The sequence below is a fragment of the Pan paniscus genome, chromosome 18, assembly GCF_029289425.2.
Source record: "Pan paniscus chromosome 18, NHGRI_mPanPan1-v2.0_pri, whole genome shotgun sequence".
Taxonomy (NCBI): Eukaryota; Metazoa; Chordata; class Mammalia; order Primates; family Hominidae; genus Pan; species Pan paniscus.
In genome coordinates, this window is record NC_073267.2 from 59,699,935 (window position 1) to 59,717,498 (window position 17,564).

General features: G+C 50.8%; 1 protein-coding gene across 3 annotated transcripts in view; it reads left to right on the forward strand.

The window, feature by feature from the left end:
- The first annotated feature begins 2,755 nt into the window (after positions 1 to 2,755).
- ADCY7 (adenylate cyclase 7) overlaps positions 2,756 to 17,564 on the forward strand; it is a 72,444-nt gene continuing 57,635 nt past the window's right edge. For 2 of the 3 annotated variants that reach the window (XM_034940129.3, XM_055099538.2), the window contains exon 1: positions 3,129 to 3,257. The gene's annotated coding sequence lies outside the window, so the exon portion shown is untranslated. Of the gene's footprint in view, positions 3,258 to 17,564 lie in introns of all 3 variants that reach the window. The other variant, XM_034940133.3, reaches the window with a different exon arrangement.

The window sequence follows — 17,564 nt, forward strand, 5'->3', positions numbered from 1 at the left end:
CATGGTGAAATCCTGTCTCTACTAAAAATAACGAAAATTAGCTGGGCGTGGTGGTGGGCGCCTGTAGTCCCAGCTACTTGGGAGGCTGAGGCAGGAAAATCGCTTGAACCCAGGAGGTGGAGGTTGCGGTGAGCTGAGATTGCGCCACTGCACTCCAGCCTGGGAGACAGAGCAAGACTCTGTCTCAAAGAATAAATAAATAAATAAAATCACAAACACATTAGATGTGGACATCTGGAGACTTCCTCATCTGGACAGAGACATGCAACTTTCAACAGCAGCTCTTCCGTGTGCATTCAATTTCCCATGCATACTTCTCCACTCCAAAATTACTAACATATTTTCTCTTATAGGTTTCATTTTCAAACACAAATATCTTTCCTCTATTAGTTTTTGTTTGTTTTTTTAAAAAGACAGGGGTCTTGTTATGTTGCCCAGGCTGGTCTCAAACTCCTGGGCTCAAACGATCCTCCTGCCTTGGCCTCCCAATAGGTAGGAGTACAAGCTCATGCCACTGCTGGTGTAAAATTTTTTTAAATAAAAATTAAACGAATTTTTATTAAATTTTTATTAAAAAAAATTTTTAGGCCAGGTGCAGGTGGCTTATACCTCTAATCCCACCCAGCACTTTGGAGGCTGAGGCAAGAGGATCACTTGTGCCCAGGAGTTTGAGACCAGCCTGGATAACATAGTGAGACCCTGTCTCTACAAACAAACAAAATAACCAGATGTGGTTCTGTGTGCCCATGTCTCACTATGTTGCCCAGGCTAGGGTGCAGTGGTGCGATCACCACTCACTGCAGCCTCCACCTCCTGGGCTCAAGCGATCCTCCTGCCTCAGCCTCCCGAGTAGCTGGGACCACAGCCACATGCCACCAGTTTATCCAGCTGTGGCTTTAAAAAAAAAAAAAAGGAGCCATTCCTTTTCCTTTCTGATTTGAAGTGCCATCCTTGTCACAAATTAAACTCACCTGGATTTTAAAAATACTGCATATTCCCGGACCCACCCAAGGACCAGAATCTCTGGGAATGGGACTCCAGCCTTATTTGGAATCCAGCGCCTTAGAGCCTTGCTACCCAGTCTGCCAAGGACCAGCAGCATCAGCGTAACCTGGGAGTGAGACAGAAGTTAAGTCTCAGTACCGACCCAGTTCTGCTGAATTCGAAACTGAGTGGAGCCCAGCCATGTGTGCCTTCACCAGACCTCTGGGTGAGTCCGTTGCTGGTTACCATTTGAGAATCCCCTATTGAGGACCGAGTATCCAACGGGGTGATCCCGCTGACAGGTCCACAGTGGCGATGAGGACCGTGGGGATGATGGATATGTCCCGAAGGTTCTGATGGGAGCAGTGATGCAGGCACGGTGTATAACTCACTTTCTCCAGCTCTGTTTTCCTGTCTGCTGTTAGGAGACTTGCTCATAGATTTGCGTGAAGATGACACAAAGATGACGGGCTGGGAAGTCATAGCACTGTTCCACACACCAGAAAGGGCTGAGGGTTCCTGGCTTGGAGAGCACTGAGTGTGGGTCCCAGCAGGACCCTCCCTCCATAGCTGGCTCCGCTCCCCTCTCTCTTTCCAGGGCTGACCTTGGCAGAGGTCACCGTGACCCTGAGGCACTGGCTGTTCTGAAGGCCTTGGGGAAACAGGTGGGTTTCTTCGTTTTCAAGGTTCTGCTAAAGGGGTGGGGCTGCCGGGGGTGGGCGGTGCTTTCGGAAGCTGGCTCTGCTGATGATCCTATTACCATTCTTCACTGCTGCCGGGATTCCCATTACCGGCGCGGGGAGGCCCCAGCTGCTCAGATCTTCCCGGGTGAGCCCTCAGGATGCTGCAGTGACCCGGCCAGGGCCCTCCACGGGAAGGCCGATGAGTAGTGGAGTCGCACCGGCCCAGAGAGCCAAATGCCACCATGCTTGATGCCCGGGGGCTGCACGAGCCCAGAGGAGCTGCCTGACCAGCGCGGGAAGCCGAGAGGGCTTGCTGCTGCTGGGATGTAAGTCTCAGGTGGGACCTCCCTGTGGCCATCTGGAGTGGAAATCAGAGGCTCCACCTTCCAGCCTCGGCCATCTGATTTCTCAGCATGGTTTCAACGTGGGTGGCCTGAGGCTGGGTTCCAGGCCCACCGCGGGGGGCAACGCCCTCCCACACCAGGATCTCTCCCCTCTAGGGTGAGCCGGGGTAGCAGGCTCCAGGATCCCACCATAGGTTCCCAGTAGATCAGCGTTTCTGCTACCTGTTTGTCATAGATTCCCTCCGTGCTTGTTAAACTACAGACTCTCTGGCCCTTTCTATGAAGACCTGCTAGGGCCTTGGGGGTCGGACCTGAGAAATCGGCATAACAGGTGCTTCTGTAACCCCTCTCAGTGAAGTGGGAACCCCCAATTCCTGGGTACCAGGGAGCTTTAGACCAGTGGGAAAGGGCGGGATTCATGGGGGTCTGCGAGTGAGAAATGCCCTCGTAGACTTGATTACTCCTGCGGACGACCTCCTCTGCCCCTCCCAGGGTGACTCACAGGAGGCTTTCTTGCTCACCCTGTCTGAGTTTCTTGGAAACAGAGCAGATTTTTTTTCTGCCAACACTGGGGCCCCACCCTGGGTTGCAGGGATCACAACGAGGTTACAACACCTACTTTCTGAGGACACCTACAGGGGTGGTCGCCGTCATCTCCCGCCCCTGAGCCCTGCCATAGGAGGTTAAGGCCTGAGTGAGACGTAAGGCGGGACCAAAGCTCCCCCGGCTTGGGAGGAGGGCACTGGCCCGCCGTCTGTGGATCCTTCCAGAAACACGGGCGCTCCTGCAGGGGGAGGGGAGGCCTGGGGCAGAAACACTGGAAGAGTTTGCTAGAAAGTGTTTCCCTCTGGGGGTGGGGCCGGCCTGGCGCTCCCCAGCACGTGCGCGCGGTACCTGGAGAAGGTCCTGCTGGGACGCCTTTCCTTCCTGCGGCGCCCCGAGCTTGCCCGGCCGCTCCCTCCCGCGGCAGCGCCTTTCCCACGGTTCTAGGGGAGCTGGGGTGGGGTGGGGTGGGGCGGGGCGGGGCGGGGGCAGCTGCGCTTGCAGGGTGGACGCGGCCTCCTGGGCGCCCCCCAGCCCCCAGCCCCCCGCCCCGGCTCCCGCCCCCGCGCCCCAGGCCTGGGACACGCGGCCAGCGGGGGGCGCCTGCGGCCGCTCCTCCTTCCCCGCCCGCGGTGAGTGCCGGGCCAGCCCGCTGCCGCTGGGGCGGCCACTCGGGCGGCGGTGGAGCGGGAGCGCGCGGCAGGTGAGCGCGGGGCGCGGGGGAGCGCGGCGGGCGGGCCGGGGATGCGCCTGGGGTCGGGGGTGCCCGTGGCCGCTGCCCCTCTCCGCGCGGTCCCCACACAGGCGGGCGGGTGGCCCCTCTCCCGGCCCGCCCTTCCCCGGCCTCGCGGGTGCCCGGCGGTGGCGGCTCCTGCCCGGGTGGGTCGGAAATGCTCCGAGACCCCTCCCTCGGGCCACGACCTCCTCCCTTAGGCACGGCCAGGAGACGCTTCCCAGACGCTGCCCCAGCTGGCGCCCGCTTTCCGATAACAAGACTGAGACCCGAGGGAGGCCGCCCGGCCCCAGACCCCTGTGGTGGAGCCCGGCTGGCTTAGGGCACAGAAGGGGGCTGGCTCGGGGCGGCGGGGCCTGTTGGAAGCAAACACTGCACAGGGTAGCAGCCTCTGTGGGCGCAGGACCGGGCTGTGGGTCTGCAGCGCTCCCGCCGGAGCCAGCAGCGAGCAGGACCCCTCGGTGGCCAAAGGGGACCAGGGTCCGTGGGAGAGTGAGCCAGGCCCGGCCCTTGCCTCGGACCCCAACCGGGAAACCCAGACGCCTTGCACATGAGGAAGTGACAATGGGAGCCGACCCCGGGTAGGGGAGAGAGGCTGGAGCCTCTCCATGGATTGGAGTTGTTCCCTTTACTGGTTTATGTCTCAGGTCCCCTCCCTCAAAGGCCAGGAACTCCTTTCTGAGTCCCAGAGCTGAAGCTGGAAATGACCACGTGGGCGCCGTGGACAGAGGTAGAGCCCTTAAAATGAGGAACAGGATACCGTGTGTGGTCGGCTGAAGCCCCCTCGGGCCTGGTCCAGAGTGATGCTCCAGATATTGAATGAATGAATGAATGAATGAATGAATGTATGACCAACAGGACTGTAGTGGACTCCGGGTGAGGCTACAGCTGTGGGGACTTAGGCAGGGGCTTTGGGCCCTGAGAGGAGGGGGTTCTCAGGTTCAGTGAATGCCTTCAAACGTGGGCAGGTGCCCTTGTAGAAGGGAGTTTGTGGGCTGTGGAGCTGGGGACAGGCTGTGGGGAGGGGTCAGACTCCAGGTCTATGGGGGGACCCCACAGGAGTGGCTGACTGGGCCTGGGGAGCAGAGGTGAGAACCCTACATGGTGAGTTGGGTCCATATGCGGAGGCAGGATTTTTTTTTTTTTCTTGAAACAGGGCCTTGCTCTGTCCTCCAGGCTGAAGTGCAATGGCACAATCATGGCTCACGGCAACCTCCACCTCCCAGGCTCAGGTGATCCTCCCACCTCAGCCTCCCGAGTAGCAGCTGGGATTACAGGTGTGCGCCACCACGCCTGGCTAATTTACTGATTTTTTTTTTTTTTTTTTTTTTGGTGGACGCATGGTCTCACTATGTTGTCCAGGCTAGTCTTGAACTCCTGGGCTCAAGTGATCCTCCTGCGTCAGCCTCCCAAAGTGCTGAGATTACAGGTGTGAGCCACTGTGCCCAGCCTTTCTTTCTTTCTTTTTGACTCCTGATTTTATTATTCAGTTTCTTTTCCATCTGAAGCAGTCTTCTGTGGCTGGGAGCCTGGCTTCGCAGGACCAGGTGTTCTAAAGCTGCCTCTCCGCTGCTCATTCGGGATCCCCAGGTGCTGGGTCCTCTTCCCTCAGCAGCCACACAGGCCCTAAGTGCCCTTGGGCTTAAAAGAGTGGGTACTTTTGGGCTTTTTACAGAGGAGAGCAGGGAGAGCTGAGGCTGCTGAGCCCTCCCAGGGAGCCCTCCAATTTCCCAGGCCCTTACAAAGCCCCTGCATATCCCTTGTATCTTTAATCATAAGTTAGGCAGGACCCAAACGACCAGTCCCATTTGCAGATGAGAAAGCGGAGGTCCTCACAGGTCTGGTAGCAAGGAGCTGGGCTGTTCTCATGTGTTCTTGGTGGAGCTGGTTTGGGTCCACATCAGCGAGCCTGAGCTCCACCCCAAATGCAGAATCAAGTGGGCCTGGTGAGTGCCCCACCGCGGGCAGCACACATTCCCTGCCCTTGCCCCGCCCACCTCTCCCTCTTCCCATTCCTACCCCATACCCAGAAGAGCCCTGGGGCTTTGCTCCTGACCCCCACCTCTTGGAGCCCCCTTCTTGATGGGCACAAAGGAATGTTGCTGATGGAGAGGGGCCTATGTCCCCTCCTCCCCATCCCTGCTGAATCCAGCAAGGGGTGGCCTGTGTCTGGGCAGGAGGCAGAGAGCTGAGTTAGGCATGGGTCCTGCCATGGCCAGTAGGGGAGACCGAGTGGATGCACTTTGACGCCAAACACTCACACTGCAGGCAGGCCAGGCTGTGCTTTTGCACATTGAAGGGTAGGCAGGGGCCGTTACTTTTTACAGATACCCTGTATAAAAATTTAGGGTATCTTTGGGGGAGTTCGTGGACAGATCATTTTCTTATTTAGTCATGCTTTCTGTGTTTTCAAAATTGTCGGCAATGAGGAAGAAAAGCAAAACTTTATTCCCTTTGTATTTGCTCTGGTAAATTTTCAAGAGCAGTTCTGCTGCTTCTGAATCTTAGAATTGGGTTTGCAAGATGAGGTCTGGAGGCTGATGCCAGTTTCTGAATTTGACAGGATATCACTTGGTGAGGTTCCAGGATTTTGAGGTATTTCAGTACACAATAGCCTCACAGCCTAACAGAACGGCCTGGGACTCAGGCGGACGATACCCTTTTGGTCGGTGGCAGAGCTTCATGTCACCTCTTCCGCTGTGTGTCTGCTGGGATCTGTGGCTCATGGCGGTTGGGAAGCTATCTGGGTCCTGCCTCCTCTTCCCAGATACTGCAGACTGTGTGTGGCCCCCTTGAGTGCTTTCTGCTCTCTGCGTAAGAGCCTGCACCATTCCCACCTCCCAGGCCTCGCCCTTTGCTGTGCCTTCTTCCTGTAAGCCTTCCAGCATGGTCCTATTGTGTGTCTTAGCAAGTACTCAGGCTCTGGCCTGGCGCAGCGGCTCACACCTGTAATTCTAGCTCTTTAGGAGGCTGAGGCAGGCAGATTGCTTGAAGTCAGGAGTTTGAGACCAGCCTGGCCAACATGATGAAACCCTGTCTCTACTAAAAATACAAAAATTAGCCAGGCATGGTGGTGTGTGCCTGTAGTCCCAGCTGCTTGGGAGGCTGAGGCATGAGAATTGCTTGAACTCAGGAGGCAGAAGTTGCAGTGAGCCGAGTTAGCGCCACTGCACTCCAGCTTGCTCTGGGCGACAGAGCAAGACTCCGTCTAAAACAACAACAACAACAACAACAACAAAACCAAAGTACTCAGGCCCCTCTTAGACAGTTGACCTCATGGGTTCCCCCTGAGCCCTGGTCTGTGGGTTAGGGATGTGGCCTGCAGGTGATTATGACTTCAGGCTCTGCCTTTTGGACCTGGACATTTGGGCCTGGACTATACTGTAAGGGGAGAACATGGCAGGCACTCCTGGCCCCAGCCCTCTAAGGCCCTCGTTATCGCCCAGTTTGCCAGGAGGTGGGGAGGCTCCTCTGCAGGTAAGCACATTCTTTCTCTGGAAATGGCTACGTGGGGCCCTGCTGGGCGGGGGTGGTGGGCATCTGGCCAGGGCCATTGCCAGGCGTGGGGAGCGGGCAGCCTGCGGCCCAGCCCATGTGTGCACAGGAGGGTGCTCCTTCAGTTAATGACCACCTGCTGAGTGAGGCGCCTTGAGCAGCTGTTTGCAGAGGGAGCCCCTGTTCAGTTAACAACAAAGGTCTTTCTTTGGAAGCTCTTGGGCCTGGAGGACAAGAGCAGCACAAGCTCTAAAGAGAGTCCCCTGGGCTTGAGTCCCAGCTCAATGTTTGGTAGCTGTGTGACTTTGGGCAAGTGCTTCAACCCCTCTGAGCCTTCAGTTTCTCACTTATACAATGCGGACAGTAAGAGTGCTTATCTCAAAGGCCAAGGATTTAACCTCCAGGTTAAAGGACACTGAAGAGAGGTGACAACAAAATGAATTGGCCGGGTGGGGTGGCTCACGCCTGTAATTCCAGCACACTGGGAGGCCGAGGCGGGCGGATCACTTGAGCTCAGGAGTTCGTGACCAGCCTGGCCAACATGTTGAAACCCCATCTTTCCTAAAAATACAAAAAATTAGCTGGGCATGGTGGCTTGTGCCTGTAGTCCCAGCTACTTGGGAGGCTGAGGCAGGAGAATCGCTTGAACCCGGGAGGCGGAGGTTGCAGTGAGCCGAGATCACGACACTGCACTCCAGCCTGGGGGACAAAGCAAGACTCTATCTCAAAAAAAAAAAAAAAAACAAAAAAAAAAACACAAAAAACCTAAAATGCAGTATGTGGCCAGGTGCAGTAGCTCACATATTTAATCCTAGCACTTTGGGAGGCTGAGGCGGGTGGATCACTTGAGGTCAGGAGTTTGAGACCAGCTTGGACAATGTGGTGAAACTCTGTCTCTATTTTTAAAAATAAACAATTTTAATACAAATAAATTTTAAAAATGCAGTATGTGAGCATATGGTGGGAAAAAAGGTATAAAGCACATCAGTGGGATGGTTGATAAAATTGGGTATGGGCTGTAGATTAAAGTATTGTATCAACATTAAATGATCTGATAACTGTTTATATGAGCCCTTGATCTTTGGAAATTTGCAAGGCTAAAGAGGCACAGTGTAAATGTATAGATATAGAATGAGGCAAAATTGTACAAATAGGCAAATCTGGATTAAAAAGTATAGAATTCTTTGTACTTATCACTTTTCTGAAAGTTTTTTGAAAGTATTTCAAAATACAGCTTTAAAAAATGCCTGTCTTGCCAGGTGAGGTGGCTTACACCTGTAATCCCAGCACTTTGGGAGGCCAAGGTGGGAGGAACGCTTTAGGCCAGGAGTCTGAGACTAGCTTGAGCAACATAGCAAGATTCTGTTTCTTCCCAAAAAAAGAAAAAAAAAATTGCCAGGTGTGGTGGCACACACCTGTGGTCCCAGCTACTCCAGAGGCTGAGGCAGGAGGATCACTTGAGCCCAGGAATTCGAGGCTGCAATGAGCTATGATCACTCTACTGCCCACTAGTTTGGGTGATAGAGCGAGACCCTGATTTAAAAAAAAAAAAGAAAAAGAAAAAAAAGCCTGTCTTATGAGATTGTGGTGTGATGAAATGACATTACTTCCCGGTACTTAAAACAGCCTCTGGCACTCATCGAGCATTAGCTGTTATTGTTGCTGCCGCTTTTTGTTATCTTTAGTATGGGCAACGTGTGTCCCATCTCCTGTTGCCATGATCCTGAGGGGCAGGCCTTGTTTCTCCACTTTACAGATGACACAGTTGAAGCCCAGAGAGGTGAAGTGGCTTGCTCAGGACACCGCAGAGTCCAGGGCCGTGGGAGGAGGACTGCAGAAGTGCTTAAAGTTTATTTTGAATTAATCATCAACATTTGAAAACCACAAGATTTTTACATAAAGCCTAGATTTCTAGTTTCTTTTGCCAACTTAGAAGGCCTGTACCCCTGGCCACGTTGCTGCATGGCAGCTACCGGTGGAAGCTCGGCAGGGTGGCGCCTCACCCAGAGCTCGGGCCTCCAGTGTGCCCCAGTCCCCACCTAGCCAGTCAGCCTTGCCTGTCATTGTCCCCGCCTGGCCTCCGGGGGCTCCCAGTTCACTGTCCTAGGAAGCGATCGCAGGGTGCTGGGCCACAAAGCTTGGGTTCTCCCCTTCCCTGACCTGCTCCCCCACGCAGAGGGCATAGCATTGCACTGCCTTGCCTCAGCCAGTATTTGAGCACCTGGTGTGTGTGGGCAATGGCTGGGGGCTTCAGGTGAGGAGGAAGAGGAGCTGAAGCTTTGGGGCTCCAGCCTGCTCTCCTGTCACAGTCCCAGGCCTCTGTCCATCCCTCCTGCAGCCTCAAATGTGTGCCTGGCCCTGAAGAAGGGGTGCAGGGTGGCTCGCTGACCACGCCTTGAGGACGGTGCAGGAGGAGCCCCCGGGCTGCTGTTTTTTTTCCTGGTTGGGTGTATGTAGGCAGGCAGTCCTTTCTCTGTGCCGAGCCTCTGGTTCTTCCTATGTGAGATGGGGCTAGACCACCTTCCTGGAGGGTGGGTGGAAGCAGGAGGAATGGGACTTGTCAGTGTTGAGCAGGGCTGAGCTCTGCACACATGATTGACATGATGGTTTCATTCCAGTGCTTGGCTTCTAATGCCACTGGTCCCCCGCCAGCCTGGCTTCGGGGCCAGCAGGAATGGGTTGAGCAAAGGCTGGCAATAGGCATGACCCAGGGTGTGGGGTGGAGGCAGCCACTGGGCAGGCATTGTTTGTGTGCCTGGGTAGGCATTGTTTGTGTGCCTTCGTAGCTGTGCCTTAAGGTCATCATCTCACAGAGGAGGGGACAGGCTCAGTGACGATGGCAGGAGCTCACCTTGGTGAGTTTGGTGTTCAACAGATGGGGAAACTGAGGCTCAGAGAGGTGAAGTGACCCTCAGAGGTCCCATGACCAAGCAATAGCAATGCTGGGACTAGAAGCCAGAGTTTCTGCCTCCTGGGCTAAGGCTCTGGGCTCCATTCCCAGGAGGAGGAAAAAGCTCATTTCTTATTTTTAAATGGTTTTCATTTTTTAAAGTACAGAAACAATTCACATTTAGGTAATGAAAAATCAGAAAATATAAGTAATAAGGTGGGGAAAAAACTTATTAATAGAATTGGAACTCGAAGTAACCCATTAACATATTGGTGTATATTCTTCCAGACTTCTTTTCTTTTTTCAACATATTACAAGAAAAAAAGTTGAGCATTACAACTTTCTTTATTGTCCTCTAAGGGGAGTTCTGTCTGCCCCAGGCTTTGGGTGTGGAGTTGGGGGTCAGGGAGGTTAAAGTGTTACAGACATCAGCAGCCCAGCCTTTGACACAGGAGGTGCCCTGCGCGATTTTCTCTGTCCCCTGTTGCAGACATTTCGGTTGTTTCCAGCATTTTCGCAGTTAGAGAGCTGCACTAAACAGCCTGTAGCTAAGTCCTTGCATGTAGTGGGACTGTTTCTTTAGGGTAAATTAAAACGAGTCCATTTCTTTTTCTTTTCTTTCTTTTTTCTGAGATGGAGTCTTGCTCTGTCATCCAGGCTGGAGTGCTGTGGCGCAATCTTGTCTCACCGCAGCCTCCGCCTCCTGGGTTCAGATGATTCTCCTGTCTCAGCTTCCTGAGTAGCTGGGATTTACAGATGTGTGCCACCATGCCCGACTAATTTTTGTGTTTTTAGTAGAGACATGGTTTCACCATGTTGCCCAGGCTGCTCTCAAACTCCTGGCCTCAAGTGATCCACCCCTGCCGTGGCCTCCCAAAATGCTGGAATTATAGGTGTGAGCCACCGCACCCAGCCAAAAATGGGTCCGTTTCTTACCTTTGTGGTGCCCTCAGGCTGGACCCAGGTTTGTGGTGGGACCACGTCTGGGAGTGTGGAGGTCTTGGGCACTGAGCGCTTTCCACTGCCCACTCTTTTGTGGTCAGAGGATGAGACAGGGAGGGGCTCTGGGGGGAGGGCTTTACCAGGAGTGTGTTCTAATGACGCCGCCCAGGCTGGCACTGGAAGCCTTTAAGCTCCTGTGGTGAGGTGGGTTGAGGTGGGGGTGGAGGCGGTGGTGTCTGCTGCTACGTGCTGGTGGGGACTGGAGGCCAGAGCCTGGAGCCTCCTTTGCTTCCAGCAGGAGGGGACCTCAGGAAGAACTTGTGTGTGTCTCTGTCTTTGTCCTTGTCTGTCTCTAACTGCCTTTCTCTGTGTGTCTGTCTATCTGTCTGTCTCTGTCTCTCTCTGTCTGTCTCTCTCCAGTCAGGAGCAGGGTTGAGGCTGGGTCTGTGTTTCTGACCCTGAGACCTCAGGGGAGTTACCTTCCCTCTCAAGACCACACGATCCTCATCTGTAGGAAGGGGCTAAAAACGACCCCTTCGCTGTGTGAGACATGGAGGAGATGGCAGATCCCAGAGTGCTTTCAGTGACAAGGTTTTGACGTTTCATTATGAACAAGCCAACAGACACAGCAGCAGACAGGGCAGCCCACCAGCACGCCACCCCACGCACCCCTGCCTCCGCTTCCGCAGGCTCCAGCCCGTGGCCTCTGGGAGCTGCCTCTCCTCCCACACACAGCCCCCTCCAGGCACCCTGTCACTTCATCTGTGAGAATGGTAGTCTATGTTACTAAAAGATAAGATGCTTAAAAAACACACAATCACCAAATAACTGTTAGAACTAATAAACTAACACAGTGAAGCTGTAAAGTCAACACACAAAAATCAGTCATGTTTCTGTATGTTAGCTAACTATCTGAAAAAGAAATCAAGAAGATAATCCCATTCACAATAGCCACGCGAAAAAATACTTAGGAATAAATTCAACCGAGAAGGTGAAAGAGCTGTATGCTGAAATCTATAAAACAATGAACCAAGAAATGGAACAAGATACAAATAGATGGGATTTTATCCATGTTCATGGATTGGAAGAATTAATATCGTGCAAATGTCCATACTACCCAAAGCTATTCAATGCAGCCTTTGTCAACATTCCAGTGACTTCTCACAGAAAAAGAAAAAACAGGGAACACACCTTTGGTTTATACCAAAAGCTGTGTCTCCCTGCCCCCCGCCCCCACCCCCTGCCAAAACAAAAGAAAAAACAATTCTAAAATTCAGGTGAAACCACAAAAGACCCCAAATAACTAAAGTGATCTTGAGCAAGAAGATCAAAGCTGAAGGCATCACACTACCTAATTTTGAAATATATTACGAGCTACAGTAATTAAAATAGCATTGTGCTGGCATAAAAATAGACACATTGGGCTAGGCATGGTGGCTCATGCCTGTAATTCTAGCATTTTGGGAGGCTAAGGTGGGAGGATTGCTTGAGGCCAGAAGTTTGAAGCTAGCCTGGGCAACATAGCAAGACCTTGTCTCTACAAAAAAAAAAAAAAAAAAAAAAAAAAAATTTGCCGAGTGTGGTGGCAGGAGCCTGTCGTCCCAGCTACTTGGGAGGCTGAGGTGGGAGGATTGCGTGAGCCTAGGAGCTTGAGGTTGCAGTGAGCTATGATTGTGCCACTGTACACCAGCCTAGGTGACAGAGTGAGCCAATTAAAATACATATATATATTTATAATTTCTTTTTTATAGAGATAGGGCCATCTAAAGTGCTGGGATTACAGGCATGAGCTACCATGCCTGGCCCATAAGACTCTGTTTCTGAAAAAAAAAAAAAAAAAAAAAGACGTATCAACCAATGGAACAGGATAGAGAGCTCAGAAATGAACCCATGAATATATTTACAGCCCAATGATTTGTTTGTTTGTTTGTTGTTCAGATAGTGTCTCACTCTGTCACCTAGCCTGGAGTGCAGTGGTGGGATCTTGGCTCACTGCAAACTCTGCCTCCCATGCTCAAGCCATGCCCCTACTTCAGCCTCCTGAGTCACTGGGACAACAGGTGCATGCCACCTTTGGCTAATTTTTGTATTTTTTGTAGATAATGGGGTTTCAACATGCTGCCCAGGCTGGTCTCGAACTCCTGAGCTCAAGGGCTCTGCCTGCCTCGGCCTCCCAAAATGCTGGGATCACAGGCATGGGCCACTGTGCCTGTCCAGTCCATTGATTTTTTTGACAAAGATGCCGAGGACACACTATGGGAAAAGGATAGCCTCTTCAATAAATGGTGTTGAGAAGACTGGGTTTTCACATGCAGGAGGATGAAATTAGATCCTTACATATAAAAACCAACTCAAAATGGACTGAAGACTTAAACATAAGACCTGAAACTATAGAACTACTAGAAGAAAATATAGGGAAAAAGCTATGTGATACTGGTCTGGGCAATTATTATTATTATTATTTTTGACTCCAAAATCTCATGCAACAAAAGCAAAAATAGACAAATGGGATGATGTCAAACTTAAAAGCCTCTGCATGGCAAAGAAAACAGGTAACAGAAGAGACAACCTATAAACTGGGAGAAAATATTTGCAAGCCAAACATCTGAAAAGAAGTTAATATCCAAAATAGATAAGGAACTCAATAACAGCAACAACAACAACAAACCCAATTAAAAAATGGGCAAAGGACTTGAATAGGCATTTTTCAAAAGAACCCATGCAAATGACCAACAGGTATACAAAAAAATGTTCAACATTACTAATCATTAGGGAAATGCATATTAAAACCACAGTGAGGTATCACCTCACACCTGTTAGAATGGCTATTATTAAAAAGACAAGAGAAGCCAGGCGTGGTGGCTCATGCCTGTAATTCCAGCACTTTGGGAGGCTAAGGCAGGAGGATTGCTTGAGCCTGGGAGTTTGAGACCAGCCTGGGCAACATAGGGAGAACCCATCTCTACAAAAAATAAAAAAACAAGGCAGGTGTGGCAGCGTGCACCTGTAGTTCTACCTAGTCAGGAGGCTGAGGTGGGAGGATCACTTGAGCCCAGAATTCAGAGGCTGCAGTGAGCTATGAGCACATCACTGCACTCCAGCTTGGGCAAGACCCTGTCTCAAAAAAAAAGAGACAGGTGTTGGAGATAATGTGGAGAAAAGGAAACCCTTGAGCACTGTTGGTGGGAATGCAAATTGGCACAGCCATTATGGAAAATAGTAGGAACCTCCCTTCCTTCCGCTTGTGGGTACATATCCAAAGGATTTGAAAGCAGCATGTCAAAGAGATATCTGCACTCCCATAATCATTGCAGCATTATTCATAATAGCCAAGATCTAGAAACAAGTGTCCATTAATGGATGAAGAAAATGTGACATATATACACAATGAGATACTATTTAGCCTTAAGAAAGAAGGAACAACATGGGTGAACCTAATGGACATTACACTAAGTAAAATAAGCTAGGCACAGAAGGACAAATACTGCACGATCTCACTTATGTGTGGAATCCAAGAAATCTAGGCTGTGTGCGGTGGCTCACGCCTGTCATCTCAGCTCTTTGGGAGGCTAAGGTGGGAGAATTGCTTGAGGCTAGGAGTTCAAAACGCATGGGCAACATAGCACCCCACCTGTACAAAACAAAACAAATGCAAAAGACCACCACCAACAAAAAAATCCAATTGAACTCAGAAGCAGCAAGTGGAAGAAGGGTGGTTACCAGAGGCTGTGTGTAGGTAAGGGGGGCAGGGGTGGGATGGGGAGAGATAGAGAGAGGTCAGTCAAAGGATACAAAGTTTCAGTGGAGGAATAAGTTTTTTGAGACCTATTGCACAGCATGGTGACTATAGTTAATGTACATTTCAAAATTACTAAGAGGGTAATTTCAAATGTTTTCACCACAAACAGTGCTAAATACTTGAGGTGATATGTTAATTAGCTTCATTTCATCGTTCTCCATTGTATATATGTAACGTCACCTTGTATCCCATAAATATACACAATTATAACTGATCAATTTACAATAAAATTAAAAAAACAAACATTTTACCACACATATTGCTAAACATTAGCAATAATTCTTTAAGATCGTAACTATCCATTCGGTGTTCAAACTTCCAATTGTTTTGTAAATGTCATATATATATATATATTTATATTTTATATATTAGATTTATCTTTTTTTTTCTTTTTTTGAGACAGGGTGTCTGTTGCCCAGGCTAGAGTGCAGTGATGCGATTTCGGTCCACTGCAACCTCCGCCTCCCAGGCTCAGGTGATCCTCCCACCTCAGCCTCCCTAATAGCTGGGACCACAGGCATGCACCACCACACCAGGCTAATTTTTTTGTATTTTTTGTAGAGACAGGATTTCACCACGTTGCCCAGGCTGGTCTCGAACTTCTGGACTCAAGTGATACGCTTGCCTCGGCCTCCCAAGGTGCTGGGATTAGGGACGTGAGCCACCGTGCCCGGCCTATATGTTAATATTAGCTTTTTAAAATCAGGATCCAGAGCCAGGCATGGTGGCATGCACTTGTAATGTAACCTCCAAGCTACTCGAGAGGCTGAGGCAGGAGGATTACTTGAGGTTGGGAGTTGGAGGCTGCGGTGAGCTATGACTGCGCCACTGCACTCCAGCCTGGGTGACAGAGAGAGCCCCTGTCTCTTTAAAAAATAATAATAATCAGGATCCGAATGAGGTCTGCATGATGAGACTGTGATACGTTTCTTCAGTTTTTCATCTGTAGGACTGGTACTCATTCTCTCTGTCTTCCATGTGGTGTTTTTGTTGAAGCTGGGTCCCTTTACCTGTAGGAGAGCTTCCTATAATGTGTAGCATGCTCCTTGTCCCCTGAATCCTATAAATTCATAGTTGTATCCAGAGGCTTGATCTAATTCAGTTTTGATTTTTTTCACACAACAGCACATTGGAGATGCTATTGGAAATTTCTGGGAGGCACATGTGGTCTGGTGAATTTCCTTTTGTAATACTGGCAGTCATTGAAATTCAATGACTTTAAGATAGTAGTATTTTTTTTTTTTTTGAGACATGGTCCCTCTCTGTCTCCCAGGCTAGAGTGCAGTGGCTCAATTATAGCTCACTGCAGCCTTGACCTCCAGGCTCAAGCAATCCTCCTATCTCAGCCTCCCAAGTAGCTGGGACCACAGGTGCCCACCACCAGCTCAGGCTAATTTTTTTTGTAGAGATGAGGTTTCACTCTGTTGCGCCGGCTGGTCTTGAACTCCTGGGCTCAAGCGATCCTCCTGATCTCCCTGTCTTGGTCTCCCAAAGTGCTGGAATTATAAGCATGAGCCACCACGCCCAACCCTTAAGGTAGTATTTTTAGTTACAGTAAAAACCTTCCGTATTCACCCTGTTACAAGTGGTGCCTAGTTTGGTGTTGGGTGGAAAACTACCCGTCTCAGGGCATTGTTTTTCCTTTTTCTTGCTTTTTCTTGATTGTAGCTGGTTTTCCTCCTCTGTTAATTATTTGGGTAGTATATTTTCATTAGAGAAAAATTGAAAAGCAGATCTAAACAAAAAGATAAATATTAAAGTAAAACTGTGCCAAATTCTATCACCTAGTGATAACTCCTAAGATTTGGGACATTTTCTTCCCGATTTTCTTGTATGCAAAAAAATACAGGCATCCCTGTGACATCGTTAAAAAAGAAAGGGGTCACACTTCACATGCAGTTCTAGGAGCTGCTATTTTCAATTTGTGGTATGTCTGAAGCCCCCTTTGAGGATCTGGTGGGAGGGACGTGGCCTTCCTCCCTGCCTGTCCATGGGTCACACTGGGCCGGGTGCAGGGAAGGACAGGCGGCCTCTGGTGCGGCCCAGCTGCCAAGTTTTTCAAAGGAAATAAGGGCTTTTGGTTGGCAGGGCGGTTGCTTTCACATCTGTTCTTTTAGGATTCTCTGCTGTTACTCAACACACCATGACCCCAACTGCCCCTTTCCTTCTCCAAAGCCCCGTCTCCCAGGCGTGGCAGAGATCGGGGCCCTGGGGATCATGGGAGTCAGGCCCCTGCCCTTGAGTGGGCTTTGTCGCTTACATGAAGTCGGGCTGTTCATCTTTCCTTGTTGTGGCATTGGAACTCAGCCAAGCAGCAGCGATTTAGGAGGGGCAGTAGCCGCAGGGTGCCGGGTTTAATGGGAAAGATGCTGTTTACTTAGAATATGTGTTCATTTGGAGTGGCTTTGGGGCTTACCCCAGGCCACCCCTTAGGACCACCACTGATTAGGGGTCAGAAGGCGCTAGTGGACCCGGGCATTTTCTTATGTTCCTAGCCTGCACAGGAACAGATCCCTGCACATCCCTGAGCCCACAGCTGAGAAGAGATGTGGGCAGAGGCCTGGAGGAGGTGGGTGGATGCACTGGAATGTTCCCCGCCTCCCAGCGTGAAAGATGCATCTGGGAGGAGGGGGAGTGTCTCCATCGAGCTGTGCTGCCTCTGCGAGTCCCTCTCCCTGGGGAGCTCACCTCAGTCCCAAGTGTGGAAGAGCTGGGGGGCGTGAAACCACACGGAGTCAGCCCTGCTCTGTCCTATCTGGGTACAGGTCAATCTGGCAGAAATGTCGTGAGGTCCTGTGGTGCTGGGGAGAGGTGGTCCTTGCCCTCAGCCAGATGGGTCTGATGGAGGAGAAGACAGGACCTTCAGTCACTCCTGAGCAGGGAGGGTGCTGCATGAATAAGTTCAGCTTCTTTGAGCTGCAAGTACCAGAAACCCACTCTAACCAAAGGGAAAGGGAGAAAGAGAGGACTTGACACTTTGTGGGGATTCAGGCATGGCTGGATCCAGGGGCTCAAATGGTATCATGAAGACTCTGCTTCTCTCTCCATTTCTCTGTCTTGGCTTCCTTTTCAGGCCAGTTCTTCCACAGAGAGGTTGTATTTGTAATCTATTGCTGTGTAACAAATTATTCCAATTACCTCATAATTTCTG